We start from the raw sequence: 25,450 nt of genomic DNA, 5'->3' as shown, positions 1-25,450 counted from the left end.
CTGAGCAGGCAGCTGATTGCAAAAAATCCAAACATCGAAGGATGGGCCCTGGATAGAAGCTGCCTCCACCTCATACTTGTGCTGCCCTGACAGTCCCAGAGGAGCCCTACAGACTGACATCAGGAACCTGGACTGGTGAGTTTTCTTTCCCACTGAAAACAGCCGATGTTTCTGCTCAGGGCCCTGTGGCTCTGAGCCAGAAGGTGATTGCAAAAAATTCGAACATCAAAGGATAAGTCCCAGCCCGGAGTTGCCCCCACCTCATATTTGTGCTGCCCTCACAGTCCCAGAGGAGCCCTACAAACTGACATCAAGAACCTGGACTGGTGAGTTTTCTTTCCCAGGGAAAACAGCCGATGTTTCTGCTCAGGGTCCTGTGGCTCTGAGCAGGCTGCTGATTGCAAAAAAATCCGAATCTTCGAAGAACGGCCCCTAGACAGAGGCTGCCTCCACCTCATACTTGTGCTGCCCTGACAGTCCCAGAGGAGCCCTACAAACTGACATCAGGAAGCAGGGCTGGTGAGTTTTCTTTCCCAGGGAAAACAGCCGATATTTGTGCTCAGGGCCCAGCGGCTCTGAGCAGGCAGCTGATGGCAAAAAATCCGAACATCGAAGGATAAGTCCCATACAGGAGCTGCCTCCACCTCATACTTGCGCTGCCCTGAAAGTTCCAGAGGAGCCCTACAAACTGACATCAGGAACCTGGACTGGTGAATTTTCTTTCCCAGGGAAAATAGCAGATGTTTATGCTCAGGGTCCTGTAGCCCTGAACAGGCAGCTGATTGCAAAAAATCCGAAAAGCGAAGGATGGGCCCCATACAGAAGCTGCCTCCACCTCATATTTGTGCTGCCCTGACAGTCCCAGAGGAGCCCTACAAACTGACATCAGGAACCATGACTGGTGAATTTTCTTTCCCAGGGAAAACAGCCGATGTTTCTGCTCAGGGTCCTGTGGCTCTGAGCCGGCAGCTGATTGCAAAAAATCCAAACATCGAAGGACGGCCCCTAGACAGAAGCTGCCTCCACCTCATACTTCTGCTGCCCTGACAGTCCCAGAGGAGCCCTACAAACTGACATCAGGAACCTGGACTGGTGAGTTTTCTTTCCCAGGAAAAGCAGCCGATGTTTGTGCTCAGGGCCCTGTGGATCTGACCTGGATTCTGATTGCAAAAAATCCGAAGATCGAAGGATAAGTCCCAGACCAGAGCTGCCCCCACCTCATACTTGTGTTGCCCTGACAGTCCCAGAGGAGCCCTACAAACTGACATCAGGAACCTGGACTGGTGCGTTTTCTTTCCCAGGGAAAACAGCCGATGTTTCTGCTCAGGGTCCTGTGGCCCTGAGCAGGCAGCTGATTGCAAAAAATCCGAACATCGAAGGATGGGCCCCATACAGAAGCTGCCCCCACCTCATATTTGTGCTGCCCTGACAGTCCCAGAGGAGCCCTACAAACTGACATCAGGAACCTGGACTGGTGAGTTTTCTTTCCCACTGAAAACAGCCGATGTTTCTGCTCAGGGTCCTGTGGCTCTGAGCCAGAAGGTGATTGCAAAAAATCCGAAGATCGAAGGATAAGTCCCAGACCGGAGTTGCCCCCACCTCATATTTGTGCTGCCCTCACAGTCCCAGAGGAGCCCTACAAACTGACATCAGGAACCTGGACTGGTGAATTTTCTTTCCCAGGGAAAACAGCCGATGTTTCTGCTCAGGGTCCTGTGGCTCTGAGCAGGCTGCTGATTGCAAAAAATCCGAACAGCGAAGGATGGGCCCCATACAGAAGCTGCCTCCACCTCATACTTGTGCAGCCCTGACAGTTCCAGAGGAGCCCTACAAACTGAAATCAGGAACCTGTACTGGTGAGTTTTCTTTCCCAGGGAAAACAGCCAATGTTTCTGCTCAGGGACCTGTGGCTCTGAGCCGGCTGCTGACTACAAAGAATCCAAACATCGAAGGATAAGTCCCAGACAGGAGGTGCCCCCACCTCATACTTGTGCTGCCCTGACAGTCCCAGAGGAGCCCTACAAACTGACATCAGGAACCTGGACTGGTGAGTTTTCTTTCCCAGGGAAAACAGCCGATGTTTATGCTCAGGGTCCTGTAGCCCTGAGCAGGCAGCTGATTGCAAAAAATCCAAACATCGAAGGATAGGCCCCATACAGAAGCTGCCTCCACCTTATATTTCTGCTGCCCTGACAGTCCTAGGGGAGCCCTACAAACTGACATCAGGAACCTGGACTGCTGAGTTTTCTTTCCCAGGGAAAACAGCCGATGTTTGTGCTCAGGGCCCTGTGGCTCTGAGCAGGACTCTGATTGCCAAAAATCAGAACATCGAAGGATAAGTCCCATACAGGAGCTGCCTCCGCCTCATACTTGTTCTGCCCTGACAGTCCCAGAGGAGCCCTACAAACTGACTTCAGGAACCTGGACTTGTGAGTTTTCTTTCCCAGGGAAAACAGCCGATGTTTCTGCTCAGGGTACTGTGGCTCTGAGCCGGCTGCTGACTGCAAAAAATCCGAACATCGAAGGATCGGACCCATACAGAAGCTGCCTCCACCTCATACTTGTGCTGCCCTGACAGTCCCAGAGGAGCCCTAAAAACTGACATCACTAACCTGGACTGGTGAGATTTCTTTCCCAGGGAAAACAGCCGATATTTATGCTCAGGGTCCTGTGGCTCTTAGCCGGCTGCTGACTACAAAAATTCCAAACATCGAAAGATAAGTCCCAGACAGGAGGTGCCCCCACCTCATACTTGTGCTGCCCTGACTGTCCCAGAGGATCCCTAGAAACTGACATCAGGAACCTGGACTGGTGAGTTTTCTTTCCCAGGGAAAACAGCCGATGTTCGTGCTCAGGGCCCTGTGGCTCTAAACTGGCTGCTGACTACAAAAAATCCAAACATCGAAGGATAAGTCCAAGACAGGAGCTGCCTCCAACTCATACTTGTGCTGCCCTGACAGTCCCAGAGGAGCCCTACAAACTGACATCAGGAACCTGGACTGGTGAGTTTTCTTTCCCAGGGAAAACAGCCGATGTTTCTGCTCAGGGTCCTATGGCTCTGAGCCGGTTGCTGACTGCAAAAAATCCGAACATCGAAGGATCGGACCCATACAGAAGCTGCCTCCACCTCATACTTGTGCTGCCCTGACAGTTCCAGAGGAGCCCTACAAACTGAAATCAGGAACCATGACTGGTGAATTTTCTTTCCCAGGGAAAACAGCCGATGTTTCTGCTCAGGGTCCTGTGGCCCTGAGCAGGCTGCTGATTGCAAAAAATCCAAACATCGAAGGATGGGCCCCATACAGAAGCTGCCTCCACCTCATACTTGTGCTGCCCTGACAGTCCCAGAGGAGCCCTACAAACTGACATCAGGAACCTGGACTGGTGAGTTTTCTTTCCCAGGGAAAACAGCCGATGTTTCTGCTCAGGGTCCTGTGGCTCTGAGCAGGCTGCTGATTGCAAAAAAATCCGAATCTTCAAAGGATGGGCCCCATACAGAAGCTGCCTCCACCTCATACTTGTGCTGCCCTGACAGTGCCAGAGGAGCCCTACTAACTGACATCAGGAACCTGGACTGGTGAGTTTTCTTTCCCAGGGGAAACAGCCGATGTTTCTGCTCAGGGCCCTGTGGATCTGACCTGGATTCTGATTGCAAAATATCCGAAGATCGAAGGATAAGTCCCAGACCAGAGCAGCCCCCTCCTCATACTTGTGCTGCCCTGAGAGTCCCAGAGGGGCCCTACAAACTGACATCAGGAACCTGGACTGGTGAGTTTTCTTTCCCACTGAAAACAGCCGATGTTTCTGCTCAGGGTCCTGTGGCCCTTAGCCGGCTGCTGATTGCAAAAAATCCGAACATCGAAGGATGGGCCTCATACAGGAGCTGCCTCCAACTCATACTTGTTCTGCCCTGACAGTCCCAGAGGAGCCCTAAAAACTGACATCACTAACCTGGACTGGTGAGCTTTCTTTCCCAGGGAAAACAGCCGATATTTATGCTCAGGGTCCTGTGGCTCTTAGCCGCCTGCTGACTACCTAAAATCCAAACATCGAAAGATAAGTCCCAGACAGGAGGTGCCCCCACCTCATACTTGTGCTGCCCTGACTGTCCCAGAGGATCCCTAAAAACTGACATCAGGAACCTGGACTGGTGAGTTTTCTTTCCCAGGGAAAACAGCCGATGTTCGTGCTCAGGGCCCTGTGGCTCTAAACTGGCTGCTGACTACAAAAAATCCAAACATCGAAGGATAAGTCCAAGACAGGAGCTGCCTCCAACTCATACTTGTGCTGCCCTGACAGTCCCAGAGGAGCCCTACAAACTGACATCAGGAACCTGGACTGGTGAGTTTTCTTTCCCAGGGAAAACAGCCGATGTTTCTGCTCAGGGTCCTGTGGCTCTGAGCCGGTTGCTGACTGCAAAAAATCCGAACATCAAAGGATCGGACCCATACAGAAGCTGCCTCCACCTCATACTTGTGCTGCCCTGACAGTCCCAGAGGAGCCCTACAAACTGACATCAGGAACCTGGACTGGTGAGTTTTCTTTCCCAGGGAAAACAGCCGATGTTTCTGCTCAGGGTCCTGTGGCTCTGAGCAGGCTGCTGATTGCAAAAAAATCCGAATCTTCAAAGGATGGGCCCCATACAGAAGCTGCCTCCACCTCATACTTGTGCTGCCCTGACAGTGCCAGAGGAGCCCTACTAACTGACATCAGGAACCTGGACTGGTGAGTTTTCTTTCCCAGGGGAAACAGCCGATGTTTGTGCTCAGGGCCCTGTGGATCTGACCTGGATTCTGATTGCAAAATATCCGAAGATCGAAGGATAAGTCCCAGACCAGAGCAGCCCCCTCCTCATACTTGTGCTGCCCTGAGTGTCCCAGAGGGGCCCTAGAAACTGACATCAGGAACCGGGGCTGGTGAGTTTTCTTTCCCAGGGAAAACAGCCGATGTTTCTGCTCAGGGTCCTGTGGCCCTTAGCCGGCTGCTGATTGCAAAAAATCCGAACATCGAAGGAGAAATCCCATACAGGAGCTGCCTCCACCTCATACTTGTGCTGCCCTGACAGTTCCAGAGGAGCCCTACAAACTGACATCAGGAAGCTGGACTGGTGAGTTTTCTTTCCCAGGGAAAACAGCCGATGTTTATGCTCAGGGTCCTGTAGCCCTGAGCAGGCAGCTGATTGCAAAAAATCCAAACATCGAAGGATTGGGCCCCATACAGAAGCTGCCTCCACCTTATATTTCTGCTGCCCTCACAGTCCCAGGGGAGCCCTACAAACTGACATCAGGAACCTGGACTGGTGAGTTTTCTTTCCCAGGGAAAACAGCCAATGTTTGTGCTCAGGGCCCTGTGGCTCTGAGCAGGACTCTGATTGCAAAAAATTCGAACATCGAAGGATAAGTCCCAGCCCGGAGTTGCCCCCACCTCATATTTGTGCTGCCCTCACAGTCCCAGAGGAGCCCTACAAACTGACATCAAGAACCTGGACTGGTGAGTTTTCTTTCCCAGGGAAAACAGCCGATGTTTCTGCTCAGGGTCCTGTGGCTCTGAGCAGGCTGCTGATTGCAAAAAAATCCGAATCTTCGAAGGATGGGCCCCATACAGAAGCTGCCTCCACCTCATACTTGTGCTGCCGTGACAGTCCCAGACGAGCCCTACAAACTGACATCAGAAACCTGGACTGGTGAGTTTACTTTCCCAGGGGAAACAGCCGATATTTGTGCTCAGGGCCCTGTGGATCTGAGCAGGCAGCTGATTGCAAAAAATCCGAACATCGAAGGATAAGTCCCAGACCAGAGCTGCCCCCACCTCATACTTGTATTGCCCTGAGAGTCCCAGAGGAGCCTTACAAACTGACATCAGGAACCAGGGCTGGTGAGTTTTCTTTCCCAGGGAAAATAGCCGATGTTTCTGCTCAGGGTCCTGTGGCCCTGAGCAGGCAGCTGATTGCAAAAAATCCAAACATCGAAGGATGGGCCCCATACAGAAGCTGCCTCCACCTCATACTTGTGCTGCCCTGACAGTCCCAGAGGAGCCCTACAAACTGAAATCGGGAACCTGGACTGGTGAGTTTTCTTTCCCAGGGAAAACAACCAATGTTTTTGCCCAAGGCCCTGTGCCCCTTAGCGGGGAGCTGACTGCAAAAAATCTGAATATTGAAGGATGGGCCCCATAGAGAATCTGCCACCACCTTATATTATTGCTGCCCTTACAGTCCCAGAGGAGCCCTACAAACTGACATCAGGAACCATGACTGGTGAATTTTCTTTCCCATGGAAAACAGCCGATGTTTCTGCTCAGGGTCCTGGGGCTCTGAGCAGGCAGCTGATTGCAAAAAATCCAAACATCGAAGGACGGGCCCTAGACAGAAACTGCCTCCACCTCATACTTTTGCTGCCCTGACAGTCCCAGAGGAGCCCTACAAACTGACATCAGGAACCTGGACTGGTGAGTTTTCTTTCCCACTGAAAACAGCCGATGTTTCTGCTCAGGGTCCTGTGGCCCTGAGCAGGTAGCTGATTGCAAAAAATCAAAACATCGAAGGATGGGCCCCATAAAGAAGCTGCCTCCACCTCATACTTGCGCTGCCCTGACAGTCCCAGAGGAGCCCTACAAACTGACATCAGGAACCTGGACTGGTGAGTTTTCTTTCCCAGGGGAAACAGCCGATGTTTCTGCTCAGGGCCCTGTGGCTCTGAGCCGGCTGCTGATTGCAAAAAATCCGAACATCGAAGGATAAATCCCATACAGGAGCTGCATCCACCTCATACTTGTGCTGCCCTGACAGTTCCAGAGGAGCCCTACAAACTGACATCAGGAACCTGGACTGGTGAGTTTTCTTTCCCAGGGAAAACAGCCGATGTTTATGCTCAGGGTCCTGTAGCCCTGAGCAGGCAGCTGATTGCAAAAAATCCAAACATCGAAGGATTGGGCCCCATACAGAAGCTGCCTCCACCTTATATTTCTGCTGCCCTCACAGTCCCAGGGGAGCCCTACAAACTGACATCAGGAACCTGGACTGGTGAGTTTTCTTTCCCAGGGAAAACAGCCAATGTTTGTGCTCAGGGCCCTGTGGCTCTGAGCAGGACTCTGATTGCAAAAAATCAGAACATCGAAGGATAAGTCCCATACAGGAGCTGCCTCCACCTCATACTTTTTCTGCCCTGACAGTCCCAGAGGAGCCCTACAAACTGACATCAGGAAGCGGGGCTGGGTAGTTTTCTTTCCCAGGGAAAACAGCCAATGTTTCTGCTCAGGGTCCTGTGGCTCTGGGCCGGTTGCTGACTCCAAAAAATCCGAATATCGAAGGATCGGCCCCATACAGACGCTGCGTCCACCTCATACTTGTGCTGCCCTGACAGTGCCAGAGGAGCCCTACAAACTGACATCAGGAACCTGGACTGGTGAGCTTTCTTTCCCAGGGAAAACAGCCGATGTTTATGCTCAGGGTCCTGTAGCCCTGTGCAGGCAGCTGATTGCAAAAAATCCAAACATCGAAGCACGGGCCCTAGACAGAAGCTGCCTCCAACTCATACTTCTGCTGCCCTGACAGTCCCAGAGGAGCCATACAAACTGACATCAGGAACCTGGACTGGTGAGTTTTCTTTCCCACTGGAAACAGCCGATGTTTCTGCTCAGGGCCCTGTGGCTCTGAGCTAGAAGGTCATTGCAAAAAATTAGAACACCGAAGAATAAGTCCCAGACCGGAGTTGCCCCCACCTCATATTTGTGCTGCCCTCACAGTCCCAGAGGAGCCGTACAAACTGACATCAGGAACCTGGACTGGTGAGTTTTCTTTCCCAGGGAAAACAGCCGATGTTTCTGCTCAGGGTCCTGTGGCTCTGAGCCGGCTGCTGACTGCAAAAAATCCGAACATCGAAGGATCGGCCCCATACAGAAGCTGCCTCCACCTCATACTTGTGCTGCCCTGACAGTCTCAGAGGAGCCCTACAAACTGACATCAGGAACCATGACTGGTGAATTTTCTTTCCCAGGGAAAACAGCCGATGTTTATGCTCAGGGTCCTGTGGGTCTGAGCCGGCTGCTGACTGCAAAAAATCCGAACATCGAAGGATGGGCCCCATACAGAAGCTGCGTCCACCTCATACTTGTGCTGACCGGACAGTCCCAGAGGAGCCCTACAAACTGACATCAGGAACTTGGACTGGTGAGTTTTCTTTCCCAGGGAAAACAGCCGATGTTTCTGCTCAGGGCCCTGTGGCTCTGAGCCGGCTGCTGATTGCAAAAAATCCGAACATCGAAGGATAAATCCCATACAGGAGCTGCATCCACCTCATACTTGTGCTGCCCTGACAGTTCCAGAGGAGCCCTACAAACTGACATCAGGAACCTGGACTGGTGAGTTTTCTTTCCCAGGGAAAACAGCCGATGTTTCTGCTAAGGGTCCTGGGGCTCTGAGCAGGCAGCTGATTGCAAAAAATCCAAACATCGAAGGATGGGCCCTGGATAGAAGCTGCCTCCACCTCATACTTGTGCTGCCCTGACAGTCCCAGAGGAGCCCTACAGACTGACATCAGGAACCTGGACTGGTGAGTTTTCTTTCCCACTGAAAACAGCCGATGTTTCTGCTCAGGGCCCTGTGGCTCTGAGCCAGAAGGTGATTGCAAAAAATTCGAACATCAAAGGATAAGTCCCAGCCCGGAGTTGCCCCCACCTCATATTTGTGCTGCCCTCACAGTCCCAGAGGAGCCCTACAAACTGACATCAAGAACCTGGACTGGTGAGTTTTCTTTCCCAGGGAAAACAGCCGATGTTTATGCTCAGGGTCCTGTGGCTCTGAGCAGGCTGCTGATTGCAAAAAAATCCGAATCTTCGAAGAACGGCCCCTAGACAGAGGCTGCCTCCACCTCATACTTGTGCTGCCCTGACAGTCCCAGAGGAGCCCTACAAACTGACATCAGGAAGCAGGGCTGGTGAGTTTTCTTTCCCAGGGAAAACAGCCGATATTTGTGCTCAGGGCCCAGCGGCTCTGAGCAGGCAGCTGATGGCAAAAAATCCGAACATCGAAGGATAAGTCCCATACAGGAGCTGCCTCCACCTCATACTTGCGCTGCCCTGAAAGTTCCAGAGGAGCCCTACAAACTGACATCAGGAACCTGGACTGGTGAATTTTCTTTCCCAGGGAAAATAGCAGATGTTTATGCTCAGGGTCCTGTAGCCCTGAACAGGCAGCTGATTGCAAAAAATCCGAAAAGCGAAGGATGGGCCCCATACAGAAGCTGCCTCCACCTCATATTTGTGCTGCCCTGACAGTCCCAGAGGAGCCCTACAAACTGACATCAGGAACCATGACTGGTGAATTTTCTTTCCCAGGGAAAACAGCCGATGTTTCTGCTCAGGGTCCTGTGGCTCTGAGCCGGCAGCTGATTGCAAAAAATCCAAACATCGAAGGACGGCCCCTAGACAGAAGCTGCCTCCACCTCATACTTCTGCTGCCCTGACAGTCCCAGAGGAGCCCTACAAACTGACATCAGGAACCTGGACTGGTGAGTTTTCTTTCCCAGGAAAAGCAGCCGATGTTTGTGCTCAGGGCCCTGTGGATCTGACCTGGATTCTGATTGCAAAAAATCCGAAGATCGAAGGATAAGTCCCAGACCAGAGCTGCCCCCACCTCATACTTGTGTTGCCCTGACAGTCCCAGAGGAGCCCTACAAACTGACATCAGGAACCTGGACTGGTGCGTTTTCTTTCCCAGGGAAAACAGCCGATGTTTCTGCTCAGGGTCCTGTGGCCCTGAGCAGGCAGCTGATTGCAAAAAATCCGAACATCGAAGGATGGGCCCCATACAGAAGCTGCCCCCACCTCATATTTGTGCTGCCCTGACAGTCCCAGAGGAGCCCTACAAACTGACATCAGGAACCTGGACTGGTGAGTTTTCTTTCCCACTGAAAACAGCCGATGTTTCTGCTCAGGGTCCTGTGGCTATGAGCCAGAAGGTGATTGCAAAAAATCCGAAGATCGAAGGATAAGTCCCAGACCGGAGTTGCCCCCACCTCATATTTGTGCTGCCCTCACAGTCCCAGAGGAGCCCTACAAACTGACATCAGGAACCTGGACTGGTGAGTTTTCTTTCCCAGGGAAAACAGCCGATGTTTCTGCTCAGGGTCCTGTGGCTCTGAGCAGGCTGCTGATTGCAAAAAATCCGAACAGCGAAGGATGGGCCCCATACAGAAGCTGCCTCCACCTCATACTCGTGCAGCCCTGACAGTTCCAGAGGAGCCCTACAAACTGAAATCAGGAACCTGTACTGGTGAGTTTTCTTTCCCAGGGAAAACAGCCAATGTTTCTACTCAGGGACCTGTGGCTCTGAGCCGGCTGCTGACTACAAAGAATCCAAACATCGAAGGATAAGTCCCAGACAGGAGGTGCCCCCACCTCATACTTGTGCTGCCCTGACAGTCCCAGAGGAGCCCTACAAACTGACATCAGGAACCTGGACTGGTGAGTTTTCTTTCCCAGGGAAAACAGCCGATGTTTATGCTCAGGGTCCTGTAGCCCTGAGCAGGCAGCTGATTGCAAAAAATCCAAACATCGAAGGATAGGCCCCATACAGAAGCTGCCTCCACCTTATATTTCTGCTGCCCTGACAGTCCTAGGGGAGCCCTACAAACTGACATCAGGAACCTGGACTGCTGAGTTTTCTTTCCCAGGGAAAACAGCCGATGTTTGTGCTCAGGGCCCTGTGGCTCTGAGCAGGACTCTGATTGCCAAAAATCAGAACATCGAAGGATAAGTCCCATACAGGAGCTGCCTCCGCCTCATACTTGTTCTGCCCTGACAGTCCCAGAGGAGCCCTACAAACTGACTTCAGGAACCTGGACTTGTGAGTTTTCTTTCCCAGGGAAAACAGCCGATGTTTCTGCTCAGGGTACTGTGGCTCTGAGCCGGCTGCTGACTGCAAAAAATCCGAACATCGAAGGATCGGACCCATACAGAAGCTGCCTCCACCTCATACTTGTGCTGCCCTGACAGTCCCAGAGGAGCCCTAAAAACTGACATCACTAACCTGGACTGGTGAGATTTCTTTCCCAGGGAAAACAGCCGATATTTATGCTCAGGGTCCTGTGGCTCTTAGCCGGCTGCTGACTACAAAAAATCCAAACATCGAAAGATAAGTCCCAGACAGGAGGTGCCCCCACCTCATACTTGTGCTGCCCTGACTGTCCCAGAGGATCCCTAGAAACTGACATCAGGAACCTGGACTGGTGAGTTTTCTTTCCCAGGGAAAACAGCCGATGTTCGTGCTCAGGGCCCTGTGGCTCTAAACTGGCTGCTGACTACAAAAAATCCAAACATCGAAGGATAAGTCCAAGACAGGATCTGCCTCCAACTCATACTTGTGCTGCCCTGACAGTCCCAGAGGAGCCCTAAAAACTGACATCAGGAACCTGGACTGGTGAGTTTTCTTTCCCAGGGAAAACAGCCGATGTTTCTGCTCAGGGTCCTATGGCTCTGAGCCGGTTGCTGACTGCAAAAAATCCGAACATCGAAGGATCGGACCCATACAGAAGCTGCCTCCACCTCATACTTGTGCTGCCCTGACAGTTCCAGAGGAGCCCTACAAACTGAAATCAGGAACCATGACTGGTGAATTTTCTTTCCCAGGGAAAACAGCCGATGTTTCTGCTCAGGGTCCTGTGGCCCTGAGCAGGCTGCTGATTGCAAAAAATCCAAACATCGAAGGATGGGCCCCATACAGAAGTTGCCTCCACCTCATACTTGTGCTGCCCTGACAGTCCCAGAGGAGCCCTACAAACTGACATCAGGAACCTGGACTGGTGAGTTTTCTTTCCCAGGGAAAACAGCCGATGTTTCTGCTCAGGGTCCTGTGGCTCTGAGCAGGCTGCTGATTGCAAAAAAATCCGAATCTTCAAAGGATGGGCCCCATACAGAAGCTGCCTCCACCTCATACTTGTGCTGCCCTGACAGTGCCAGAGGAGCCCTACTAACTGACATCAGGAACCTGGACTGGTGAGTTTTCTTTCCCAGGGGAAACAGCCGATGTTTGTGCTCAGGGCCCTGTGGATCTGACCTGGATTCTGATTGCAAAATATCCGAAGATCGAAGGATAAGTCCCAGACCAGAGCAGCCCCCTCCTCATACTTGTGCTGCCCTGAGAGTCCCAGAGGGGCCCTACAAACTGACATCAGGAACCTGGACTGGTGAGTTTTCTTTCCCACTGAAAACAGCCGATGTTTCTGCTCAGGGTCCTGTGGCCCTTAGCCGGCTGCTGATTGCAAAAAATCCGAACATCGAAGGATGGGCCTCATACAGGAGCTGCCTCCAACTCATACTTGTTCTGCCCTGACAGTCCCAGAGGAGCCCTAAAAACTGACATCACTAACCTGGACTGGTGAGCTTTCTTTCCCAGGGAAAACAGCCGATATTTATGCTCAGGGTCCTGTGGCTCTTAGCCGGCTGCTGACTACCTAAAATCCAAACATCGAAAGATACGTCCCAGACAGGAGGTGCCCCCACCTCATACTTGTGCTGCCCTGACTGTCCCAGAGGATCCCTAAAAACTGACATCAGGAACCTGGACTGGTGAGTTTTCTTTCCCAGGGAAAACAGCCGATGTTCGTGCTCAGGGCCCTGTGGCTCTAAACTGGCTGCTGACTACAAAAAATCCAAACATCGAAGGATAAGTCCAAGACAGGAGCTGCCTCCAACTCATACTTGTGCTGCCCTGACAGTCCCAGAGGAGCCCTACAAACTGACATCAGGAACCTGGACTGGTGAGTTTTCTTTCCCAGGGAAAACAGCCGATGTTTCTGCTCAGGGTCCTGTGGCTCTGAGCCGGTTGCTGACTGCAAAAAATCCGAACATCGAAGGATCGGACCCATACAGAAGCTGCCTCCACCTCATACTTGTGCTGCCCTGACAGTCCCAGAGGAGCCCTACAAACTGACATCAGGAACCTGGACTGGTGAGTTTTCTTTCCCAGGGAAAACAGCCGATGTTTCTGCTCAGGGTCCTGTGGCTCTGAGCAGGCTGCTGATTGCAAAAAAATCCGAATCTTCAAAGGATGGGCCCCATACAGAAGCTGCCTCCACCTCATACTTGTGCTGCCCTGACAGTGCCAGAGGAGCCCTACTAACTGACATCAGGAACCTGGACTGGTGAGTTTTCTTTCCCAGGGGAAACAGCCGATGTTTGTGCTCAGGGCCCTGTGGATCTGACCTGGATTCTGATTGCAAAATATCCGAAGATCGAAGGATAAGTCCCAGACCAGAGCAGCCCCCTCCTCATACTTGTGCTGCCCTGAGTGTCCCAGAGGGGCCCTAGAAACTGACATCAGGAACCGGGGCTGGTGAGTTTTCTTTCCCAGGGAAAACAGCCGATGTTTCTGCTCAGGGTCCTGTGGCCCTTAGCCGGCTGCTGATTGCAAAAAATCCGAACATCGAAGGATAAATCCCATACAGGAGCTGCCTCCACCTCATACTTGTGCTGCCCTGACAGTTCCAGAGGAGCCCTAAAAACTGACATCAGGAAGCTGGACTGGTGAGTTTTCTTTCCCAGGGAAAACAGCAGATGTTTATGCTCAGGGTCCTGTAGCCCTGAGCAGGGAGCTGATTGCAAAAAATCCGAACAGCGAAGGATGGGCCCCATACAGAAGCTGCCTCCACCTCATATTTGTGCTGCCCTGACAGTCCCAGAGGAGCCCTACAAACTGACATCAGGAACCATGACTGGTGAATTTTCTTTCCCAGGGAAAACAGCCGATGTTTCTGCTCAGGGTCCTGTGGCTCTGAGCCGGTTGCTGACTGCAAAAAATCCGAACATCGAAGGATCGGACCCATACAGAAGCTGCCTACACCTCATACTTGTGCTGCCCTGACAGTTCCAGAGGAGCCCTACAAACTGAAATCAGGAACCTGGACTGGTGAGTTTTCTTTCCCAGGGAAAACAGCCGATGTTTGTGCTCAGGGCCCTGTGGCTCTGAGCTGGCAGCTGACTACAAAAAATCCAAACATCGAAGGATAAGTCCAAGACAGGAGCTGCCTCCAACTCATACTTGTGCTGCCCTGACAGTCCCAGAGGAGCCCTACAAACTGACATCAGGAACCTGGACTGGTGAGTTTTCTTTCCCAGGGAAAACAGCCGATGTTTCTGCTCAGGGTCCTGTGGCCCTGAGCAGGCAGCTGATTGCAAAAAATCCAAACATCGAAGGATCGGACCCATACAGAAGCTGCATCCACCTCATACTTGTGCTGCCCTGACAGTTCCAGAGGAGCCCTACAAACTGACATCAGGAACCTGGACTGGTGAGTTTTCTTTCCCAGGGAAAACAGCCGATGTTTATGCTCAGGGTCCTGTAGCCCTAAGCAGGCAGCTGATTGCAAAAAATCCAAACATCGAAGGATGGGCCCCATACAGAAGCTGCCTCCACCTTATATTTCTGCTGCCCTCACAGTCCCAGGGGAGCCCTACAAACTGACATTAGGAACCTGGACTGGTGAGTTTTCTTTCCCAGGGAAAACAGCCAATGTTTGTGCTCAGGGCCCTGTGGCTCTGAGCAGGACTCTGATTGCAAAAAATCAGAACATCGAAGGATAAGTCCCATACAGCAGCTGCCTCCACCTCATACTTTTTCTGCCCTGACAGTCCCAGAGGAGCCCTACAAACTGACATCAGGAACCTGGACTGGTGAGTTTTCTTTCCCAGGCAAAACAGCCGATGTTTCTGCTCAGGGCCCTGTCGCTCTGAGCTAGAAGGTCATTGCAAAAAATTAGAACAGCGAAGAATAACTCCCAGACCGGAGTTGCCCCCACCTCATATTTGTGCTGCCCTCACAGTCCCAGAGGAGCCCTACAAACTGACATCAGGAACCTGGACTGGTGAGTTTTCTTTCCCAGGGAAAACAGCCGATGTTTCTGCTCAGGGTCCTGTGGCTCTGAGCCGGCTGCTGACTGCAAAAAATCCGAACATCGAAGGATCGGCCCCATACAGAAGCTGCCTCCACCTCATACTTGTGCTGCCCTGACAGTCCCAGAGGAGCCCTACAAACTGACATCAGGAACCATGACCGGTGAATTTTCTTTCCCAGGGAAAACAGCCGATGTTTATGCTCAGGGTCCTGTGGGTCTGAGCCGGCTGCTGACTGCAAAAAATCCGAACATCGAAGGATGGGCCCCATACAGAAGCTGCGTCCACCTCATACTTGTGCTGACCGGACAGTCCCAGAGGAGCCCTACAAACTGACATCAGGAACCTGGACTGGTGAGTTTTCTTTCCCAGGGAAAACAGCAAATGTTTGTGCTCAGGGCCCTGTGGCTCTGAGCAGGACTCTGCAAAAAATCAGAACATCGAAGCATAAGTCCCATACAGGAGCTGCCTTCACCTCATACTTTTTCTGCCTTGACAGTCCCAGAGGAGCCCTACAAACTGACATCAGGAACCTGGACTGGTGAATTTTCTTTCCCAGGGAAAACAGCCGATGTTTCTGCTCAGGGTCCTGGGGCTCTGAGGAGGCAGCTGATTGCAAAAAATCCAAACATCCAAGGACGGGCCCTAGACAGAAACTGCCTCCACCTCATATTTGTGCTGCCCTCACAGTCCCAGAGGAGCCCTACAAACTGACATCAGGAACCTGGACTGGTGAGTTTTCTTTCCCACTGAAAACAGCCGATGTTTCTGCTCAGGGTCCTGTGGCTCTGAGCCAGAAGATGATTGCAAAAAATTCGAACATCGAAGGATAAGTCCCAGACCGGAGTTGCCCCCACCTCATATTTGTGCTGCCCTGACAGTCCCAGAGGAGCCCTACAAACTGACATCAGGAACCTGGACTGGTGAGTTTTCTTTCCCAGGGAAAACAGCCGATTTTTCTGCTCAGGGTCCTGTGGCTCTGAGCAGGCTGCTGATTGCAAAAAGTCCGAATCTTCGAAGGATGGGCCCCATACAGAAGCTGCCTCCACCTCATACTTGTGCTGCCCTGACAGTGCCAGAGGAGCCCTACACACTGACATCAGGAACCTGGACTGGTGAGTTTACTTTCCCAGGGAAAGAGCCGATGATTTTCCTCAGGGCCCTGTGCCACTTACCGGGGAGCTGACTGCAAAAAATCCGAACATCGAAGGATAAGTCCCATACAGGAGCTGCCCCCACCTCATACTTGTGTTTCCCTGAGAGTCCCAGAGGAGCCCTACAAACTGACATCAGGAACCGGGGCTGGTGAGTTTTCTTTCCCAGGGAAAACAGCCGATGTTTCTGCTCAGGGTCCTGTGGCCCTGAGCAGGCAGCTGATTGCAAAAAATCCAAACATCGAAGGATGGCCCCATAAAGAAGCTGCCTCCACCTCATACTTGTGCTGCCCTGACAGTCCCAGAGGAGCCCTACAAACTGACATCAGGAACCTGGACTGGTGAGTTTTCTTTCCCAGGGAAAACAGCCGATGTTTCTGCTCAGGGCCCTGTGGCTCTGAGCCGGCTGCTGATTGCAAAAAATCCGAACATCGAAGGATAAATCCCATACAGGAGCTGCATCCACCTCATACTTGTGCTGCCCTGACAGTTCCAGAGGAGCCCTACAACCTGACATCAGGAACCTGGACTGGTGAGTTTTCTTTCCCAGGGAAAACAGCCGATGTTTCTGCTAAGGGTCCTGGGGCTCTGAGCAGGCAGCTGATTGCAAAAAATCCAAACATCGAAGGATGGGCCCTAGATAGAAGCTGCCTCCACCTCATTCTTGTGCTGCCCTGACAGTCCCAGAGGAGCCCTACAGACTGACATGAGGAACCTGGACTGGTGAGTTTTCTTTCCCACTGAAAACAGCCGATGTTTCTGCTCAGGGCCCTGTGGCTCTGAGCCAGAAGGTGATTGCAAAAAATTCGAACATCAAAGGATAAGTCCCAGCCCGGAGTTGCCCCCACCTCATATTTGTGCTGCCCTCACAGTCCCAGAGGAGCCCTACAAACTGACATCAAGAACCTGGACTGGTGAGTTTTCTTTCCCAGGGAAAACAGCCGATGTTTCTGCTCAGGGTCCTGTGGCTCTGAGCAGGCTGCTGATTGCAAAAAAATCCGAATCTTCGAAGGATGGGCCCCATACAGAAGCTGCCTCCACCTCATACTTGTGCTGCCGTGACAGTCCCAGACGAGCCCTACAAACTGACATCAGAAACCTGGACTGGTGAGTTTACTTTCCCAGGGGAAACAGCCGATATTTGTGCTCAGGGCCCTGTGGATCTGAGCAGGCAGCTGATTGCAAAAAATCCGAACATCGAAGGATAAGTCCCAGACCAGAGCTGCCCCCACCTCATACTTGTATTGCCCTGAGAGTCCCAGAGGAGCCTTACAAACTGACATCAGGAACCAGGGCTGGTGAGTTTTCTTTCCCAGGGAAAATAGCCGATGTTTCTGCTCAGGGTCCTGTGGCCCTGAGCAGGCAGCTGATTGCAAAAAATCCAAACATCGAAGGATGGGCCCCATACAGAAGCTGCCTCCACCTCATACTTGTGCTGCCCTGACAGTCCCAGAGGAGCCCTACAAACTGAAATCGGGAACCTGGACTGGTGAGTTTTCTTTCCCAGGGAAAACAACCAATGTTTTTGCCCAAGGCCCTGTGCCCCTTAGCGGGGAGCTGACTGCAAAAAATCTGAATATCGAAGGATGGGCCCCATAGAGAATCTGCCACCACCTTATATTATTGCTGCCCTTACAGTCCCAGAGGAGCCCTACAAACTGACATCAGGAACCATGACTGGTGAATTTTCTTTCCCATGGAAAACAGCCGATGTTTCTGCTCAGGGTCCTGGGGCTCTGAGCAGGCAGCTGATTGCAAAAAATCCAAACATCGAAGGACGGGCCCCATACAGAAGCTGCCTCCACCTCATACTTGCGCTGCCCTGACAGTCCCAGAGGAGCCCTACAAACTGACATCAGGAACCTGGACTGGTGAGTTTTCTTTCCCAGGGGAAACAGCCGATGTTTCTGCTCAGGGTCCTGTGGCCCTGAGCAGGTAGCTGATTGCAAAAAATCAAAACATCGAAGGATGGGCCCCATACAGAAGCTGCCTCCACCTCATACTTGCGCTGCCCTGACAGTCCCAGAGGAGCCCTACAAACTGACATCAGGAACCTGGACTGGTGAGTTTTCTTTCCCAGGGGAAACAGCCGATGTTTCTGCTCAGGGCCCTGTGGCTCTGAGCCGGCTGCTGATTGCAAAAAATCCGAACATCGAAGGATAAATCCCATACAGGAGCTGCATCCACCTCATACTTGTGCTGCCCTGACAGTTCCAGAGGAGCCCTACAAACTGACATCAGGAACCTGGACTGGTGAGTTTTCTTTCCCAGGGAAAACAGCCGATGTTTATGCTCAGGGTCCTGTAGCCCTGAGCAGGCAGCTGATTGCAAAAAATCCAAACATCGAAGGATTGGGCCCCATACAGAAGCTGCCTCCACCTTATATTTCTGCTGCCCTCACAGTCCCAGGGGAGCCCTACAAACTGACATCAGGAACCTGGACTGGTGAGTTTTCTTTCCCAGGGAAAACAGCCAATGTTTGTGCTCAGGGCCCTGTGGCTCTGAGCAGGACTCTGATTGCAAAAAATCAGAACATCGAAGGATAAGTCCCATACAGGAGCTGCCTCCACCTCATACTTTTTCTGCCCTGACAGTCCCAGAGGAGCCCTACAAACTGACATCAGGAAGCGGGGCTGGGTAGTTTTCTTTCCCAGGGAAAACAGCCAATGTTTCTGCTCAGGGTCCTGTGGCTCTGGGCCGGTTGCTGACTCCAAAAAATCCGAATATCGAAGGATCGGCCCCATACAGACGCTGCGTCCACCTCATACTTGTGCTGCCCTGACAGTGCCAGAGGAGCCCTACAAACTGACATCAGGAACCTGGACTGGTGAGCTTTCTTTCCCAGGGAAAACAGCCGATGTTTATGCTCAGGGTCCTGTAGCCCTGTGCAGGCAGCTGATTGCAAAAAATCCAAACATCGAAGCACGGGCCCTAGACAGAAGCTGCCTCCAACTCATACTTCTGCTGCCCTGACAGTCCCAGAGGAGCCCTACAAACTGACATCAGGAACCTGGACTGGTGAGTTTTCTTTCCCACTGGAAACAGCCGATGTTTCTGCTCAGGGCCCTGTGGCTCTGAGCTAGAAGGTCATTGCAAAAAATTAGAACACCGAAGAATAAGTCCCAGACCGGAGTTGCCCCCACCTCATATTTGTGCTGCCCTCACAGTCCCAGAGGAGCCGTACAAACTGACATCAGGAACCTGGACTGGTGAGTTTTCTTTCCCAGGGAAAACAGCCGATGTTTCTGCTCAGGGTCCTGTGGCTCTGAGCCGGCTGCTGACTGCAAAAAATCCGAACATCGAAGGATCGGCCCCATACAGAAGCTGCCTCCACCTCATACTTGTGCTGCCCTGACAGTCTCAGAGGAGCCCTACAAACTGACATCAGGAACCATGACTGGTGAATTTTCTTTCCCAGGGAAAACAGCCGATGTTTATGCTCAGGGTCCTGTGGGTCTGAGCCGGCTGCTGACTGCAAAAAATCCGAACATCGAAGGATGGGCCCCATACAGAAGCTGCGTCCACCTCATACTTGTGCTGACCGGACAGTCCCAGAGGAGCCCTACAAACTGACATCAGGAACTTGGACTGGTGAGTTTTCTTTCCCAGGGAAAACAGCCGATGTTTCTGCTCAGGGCCCTGTGGCTCTGAGCCGGCTGCTGATTGCAAAAAATCCGAACATCGAAGGATAAATCCCATACAGGAGCTGCATCCACCTCATACTTGTGCTGCCCTGACAGTTCCAGAGGAGCCCTACAAACTGACATCAGGAACCTGGACTGGTGAGTTTTCTTTCCCAGGGAAAACAGCCGATGTTTCTGCTAAGGGTCCTGGGGCTCTGAGCAGGCAGCTGATTGCAAAAAATCCAAACATCGAAGGATGGGCCCTGGATAGAAGCTGCCTCCACCTCATACTTGTGCTGCCCTGACAGTCCCAGAGGAGCCCTACAGACTGACATCAGGAACCTGGACTGGTGAGTTTTCTTTCCCACTGAAAACAGCCGATGTTTCTGCTCAGGGCCCTGTGGCTCTGAGCCAGAAGGTGATTGCAAAAAATTCGAACATCAAAGGATAAGTCCCAGCCCGGAGTTGCCCCCACCTCATATTTGTGCTGCCCTCACAGTCCCAGAGGAGCCCTACAAACTGACATCAAGAACCTGGACTGGTGAGTTTTCTTTCCCAGGGAAAACAGCCGATGTTTCTGCTCAGGGTCCTGTGGCTCTGAGCAGGCTGCTGATTGCAAAAAAATCCGAATCTTCGAAGAACGGCCCCTAGACAGAGGCTGCCTCCACCTCATACTTGTGCTGCCCTGACAGTCCCAGAGGAGCCCTACAAACTGACATCAGGAAGCAGGGCTGGTGAGTTTTCTTTCCCAGGGAAAACAGCCGATATTTGTGCTCAGGGCCCAGCGGCTCTGAGCAGGCAGCTGATGGCAAAAAATCCGAACATCGAAGGATAAGTCCCATACAGGAGCTGCCTCCACCTCATACTTGCGCTGCCCTGAAAGTTCCAGAGGAGCCCTACAAACTGACATCAGGAACCTGGACTGGTGAATTTTCTTTCCCAGGGAAAATAGCAGATGTTTATGCTCAGGGTCCTGTAGCCCTGAACAGGCAGCTGATTGCAAAAAATCCGAACAGCGAAGGATGGGCCCCATACAGAAGCTGCCTCCACCTCATATTTGTGCTGCCCTGACAGTCCCAGAGGAGCCCTACAAACTGACATCAGGAACCATGACTGGTGAATTTTCTTTCCCAGGGAAAACAGCCGATGTTTCTGCTCAGGGTCCTGTGGCTCTGAGCCGGCAGCTGATTGCAAAAAATCCAAACATCGAAGGACGGCCCCTAGACAGAAGCTGCCTCCACCTCATACTTCTGCTGCCCTGACAGTCCCAGAGGAGCCCTACAAACTGACATCAGGAACCTGGACTGGTGAGTTTTCTTTCCCAGGAAAAGCAGCCGATGTTTGTGCTCAGGGCCCTGTGGATCTGACCTGGATTCTGATTGCAAAAAATCCGAAGATCGAAGGATAAGTCCCAGACCAGAGCTGCCCCCACCTCATACTTGTGTTGCCCTGACAGTCCCAGAGGAGCCCTACAAACTGACATCAGGAACCTGGACTGGTGCGTTTTCTTTCCCAGGGAAAACAGCCGATGTTTCTGCTCAGGGTCCTGTGGCCCTGAGCAGGCAGCTGATTGCAAAAAATCCGAACATCGAAGGATGGGCCCCATACAGAAGCTGCCCCCACCTCATATTTGTGCTGCCCTGACAGTCCCAGAGGAGCCCTACAAACTGACATCAGGAACCTGGACTGGTGAGTTTTCTTTCCCACTGAAAACAGCCGATGTTTCTGCTCAGGGTCCTGTGGCTCTGAGCCAGAAGGTGATTGCAAAAAATCCGAAGATCGAAGGATAAGTCCCAGACCGGAGTTGCCCCCACCTCATATTTGTGCTGCCCTCACAGTCCCAGAGGAGCCCTACAAACTGACATCAGGAACCTGGACTGGTGAATTTTCTTTCCCAGGGAAAACAGCCGATGTTTCTGCTCAGGGTCCTGTGGCTCTGAGCAGGCTGCTGATTGCAAAAAATCCGAACAGCGAAGGATGGGCCCCATACAGAAGCTGCCTCCACCTCATACTTGCGCTGCCCTGACAGTTCCAGAGGAGCCCTACAAACTGAAATCAGGAACCTGTACTGGTGAGTTTTCTTTCCCAGGGAAAACAGCCAATGTTTCTGCTCAGGGACCTGTGGCTCTGAGCCGGCTGCTGACTACAAAGAATCCAAACATCGAAGGATAAGTCCCAGACAGGAGGTGCCCCCACCTCATACTTGTGCTGCCCTGACAGTCCCAGAGGAGCCCTACAAACTGACATCAGGAACCTGGACTGGTGAGTTTTCTTTCCCAGGGAAAACAGCCGATGTTTATGCTCAGGGTCCTGTAGCCCTGAGCAGGCAGCTGATTGCAAAAAATCCAAACATCGAAGGATAGGCCCCATACAGAAGCTGCCTCCACCTTATATTTCTGCTGCCCTGACAGTCCTAGGGGAGCCCTACAAACTGACATCAGGAACCTGGACTGCTGAGTTTTCTTTCCCAGGGAAAACAGCCGATGTTTGTGCTCAGGGCCCTGTGGCTCTGAGCAGGACTCTGATTGCCAAAAATCAGAACATCGAAGGATAAGTCCCATACAGGAGCTGCCTCCGCCTCATACTTGTTCTGCCCTGACAGTCCCAGAGGAGCCCTACAAACTGACTTCAGGAACCTGGACTTGTGAGTTTTCTTTCCCAGGGAAAACAGCCGATGTTTCTGCTCAGGGTACTGTGGCTCTGAGCTGGCTGCTGACTGCAAAAAATCCGAACATCGAAGGATCGCACCCATACAGAAGCTGCCTCCACCTCATACTTGTGCTGCCCTGACAGTCCCAGAGGAGCCCTAAAAACTGACATCACTAACCTGGACTGGTGAGATTTCTTTCCCAGGGAAAACAGCCGATATTTATGCTCAGGGTCCTGTGGCTCTTAGCCGGCTGCTGACTACAAAAAATCCAAACATCGAAAGATAAGTCCCAGACAGGAGGTGCCCCCACCTCATACTTGTGCTGCCCTGACTGTCCCAGAGGATCCCTAGAAACTGACATCAGGAACCTGGACTGGTGAGTTTTCTTTCCCAGGGAAAACAGCCGATGTTCGTGCTCAGGGCCCTGTGGCTCTAAACTGGCTGCTGACTACAAAAAATCCAAACATCGAAGGATAAGTCCAAGACAGGAGCTGCCTCCAACTCATACTTGTGCTGCCCTGACAGTCCCAGAGGAGCCCTACAAACTGACATCAGGAACCTGGACTGGTGAGTTTTCTTTCCCAGGGAAAACAGCCGATGTTTCTGCTCAGGGTCCTATGGCTCTGAGCCGGTTGCTGACTGCAAAAAATCCGAACATCGAAGGATCGGACCCATACAGAAGCTGCCTCCACCTCATACTTGTGCTGCCCTGACAGTTCCAGAGGAGCCCTACAAACTGAAATCAGGAACCATGACTGGTGAATTTTCTTTCCCAGGGAAAACAGCCGATGTTTCTGCTCAGGGTCCTGTGGCCCTGAGCAGGCTGCTGATTGCAAAAAATCCAAACATCGAAGGATGGGCCCCATACAGAAGCTGCCTCCACCTCATACTTGTGCTGCCCTGACAGTCCCAGAGGAGCCCTACAAACTGACATCAGGAACCTGGACTGGTGAGTTTTCTTTCCCAGGGAAAACAGCCGATGTTTCTGCTCAGGGTCCTGTGGCTCTGAGCAGGCTGCTGATTGCAAAAAAATCCGAATCTTCAAAGGATGGGCCCCATACAGAAGCTGCCTCCACCTCATACTTGTGCTGCCCTGACAGTGCCAGAGGAGCCCTACTAACTGACATCAGGAACCTGGACTGGTGAGTTTTCTTTCCCAGGGGAAACAGCCGATGTTTGTGCTCAGGGCCCTGTGGATCTGACCTGGATTCTGATTGCAAAATATCCGAAGATCGAAGGATAAGTCCCAGACCAGAGCAGCCCCCTCCTCATACTTGTGCTGCCCTGAGAGTCCCAGAGGGGCCCTACAAACTGCAATCAGGAACCTGGACTGGTGAGTTTTCTTTCCCACTGAAAACAGCCGATGTTTCTGCTCAGGGTCCTGTGGCCCTTAGCCGGCTGCTGATTGCAAAAAATCCGAACATCGAAGGATGGGCCTCATACAGGAGCTGCCTCCAACTCATACTTGTTCTGCCCTGACAGTCCCAGAGGAGCCCTAAAAACTGACATCACTAACCTGGACTGGTGAGCTTTCTTTCCCAGGGAAAACAGCCGATATTTATGCTCAGGGTCCTGTGGCTCTTAGCCGGCTGCTGACTACCTAAAATCCAAACATCGAAAGATAAGTCCCAGACAGGAGGTGCCCCCACCTCATACTTGTGCTGCCCTGACTGTCCCAGAGGATCCCTAAAAACTGACATCAGGAACCTGGACTGGTGAGTTTTCTTTCCCAGGGAAAACAGCCGATGTTCGTGCTCAGGGCCCTGTGGCTCTAAACTGGCTGCTGACTACAAAAAATCCAAACATCGAAGGATAAGTCCAAGACAGGAGCTGCCTCCAACTCATACTTGTGCTGCCCTGACAGTCCCAGAGGAGCCCTACAAACTGACATCAGGAACCTGGACTGGTGAGTTTTCTTTCCCAGGGAAAACAGCCGATGTTTCTGCTCAGGGTCCTGTGGCTCTGAGCCGGTTGCTGACTGCAAAAAATCCGAACATCAAAGGATCGGACCCATACAGAAGCTGCCTCCACCTCATACTTGTGCTGCCCTGACAGTCCCAGAGGAGCCCTACAAACTGACATCAGGAACCTGGACTGGTGAGTTTTCTTTCCCAGGGAAAACAGCCGATGTTTCTGCTCAGGGTCCTGTGGCTCTGAGCAGGCTGCTGATTGCAAAAAAATCCGAATCTTCAAAGGATGGGCCCCATACAGAAGCTGCCTCCACCTCATACTTGTGCTGCCCTGACAGTGCCAGAGGAGCCCTACTAACTGACATCAGGAACCTGGACTGGTGAGTTTTCTTTCCCAGGGGAAACAGCCGATGTTTGTGCTCAGGGCCCTGTGGATCTGACCTGGATTCTGATTGCAAAATATCCGAAGATCGAAGGATAAGTCCCAGACCAGAGCAGCCCCCTCCTCATACTTGTGCTGCCCTGAGTGTCCCAGAGGGGCCCTAGAAACTGACATCAGGAACCGGGGCTGGTGAGTTTTCTTTCCCAGGGAAAACAGCCGATGTTTCTGCTCAGGGTCCTGTGGCCCTTAGCCGGCTGCTGATTGCAAAAAATCCGAACATCGAAGGAGAAATCCCATACAGGAGCTGCCTCCACCTCATACTTGTGCTGCCCTGACAGTTCCAGAGGAGCCCTACAAACTGACATCAGGAAGCTGGACTGGTGAGTTTTCTTTCCCAGGGAAAACAGCAGATGTTTATGCTCAGGGTCCTGTAGCCCTGAGCAGGGAGCTGATTGCAAAAAATCCGAACAGCGAAGGATGGGCCCCATACAGAAGCTGCCTCCACCTCATATTTGTGCTGCCCTGACAGTCCCAGAGGAGCCCTACAAACTGACATCAGGAACCATGACTGGTGAATTTTCTTTCCCAGGGAAAACAGCCGATGTTTCTGCTCAGGGTCCTGTGGCTCTGAGCCGGTTGCTGACTGCAAAAAATCCGAACATCGAAGGATCGGACCCATACAGAAGCTGCCTACACCTCATACTTGTGCTGCCCTGACAGTTCCAGAGGAGCCCTACAAACTGAAATCAGGAACCTGGACTGGTGAGTTTTCTTTCCCAGGGAAAACAGCCGATGTTTGTGCTCAGGGCCCTGTGGCTCTGAGCTGGCAGCTGACTACAAAAAAT

Source organism: Taeniopygia guttata, chromosome 3 (assembly GCF_048771995.1).
Source record: "Taeniopygia guttata chromosome 3, bTaeGut7.mat, whole genome shotgun sequence".
In the NCBI taxonomy this organism is placed as follows: domain Eukaryota; kingdom Metazoa; phylum Chordata; class Aves; order Passeriformes; family Estrildidae; genus Taeniopygia; species Taeniopygia guttata.
The sequence above is the reverse complement of the archived record's forward strand: the minus strand, read 5'-3'. Positions refer to the sequence as shown.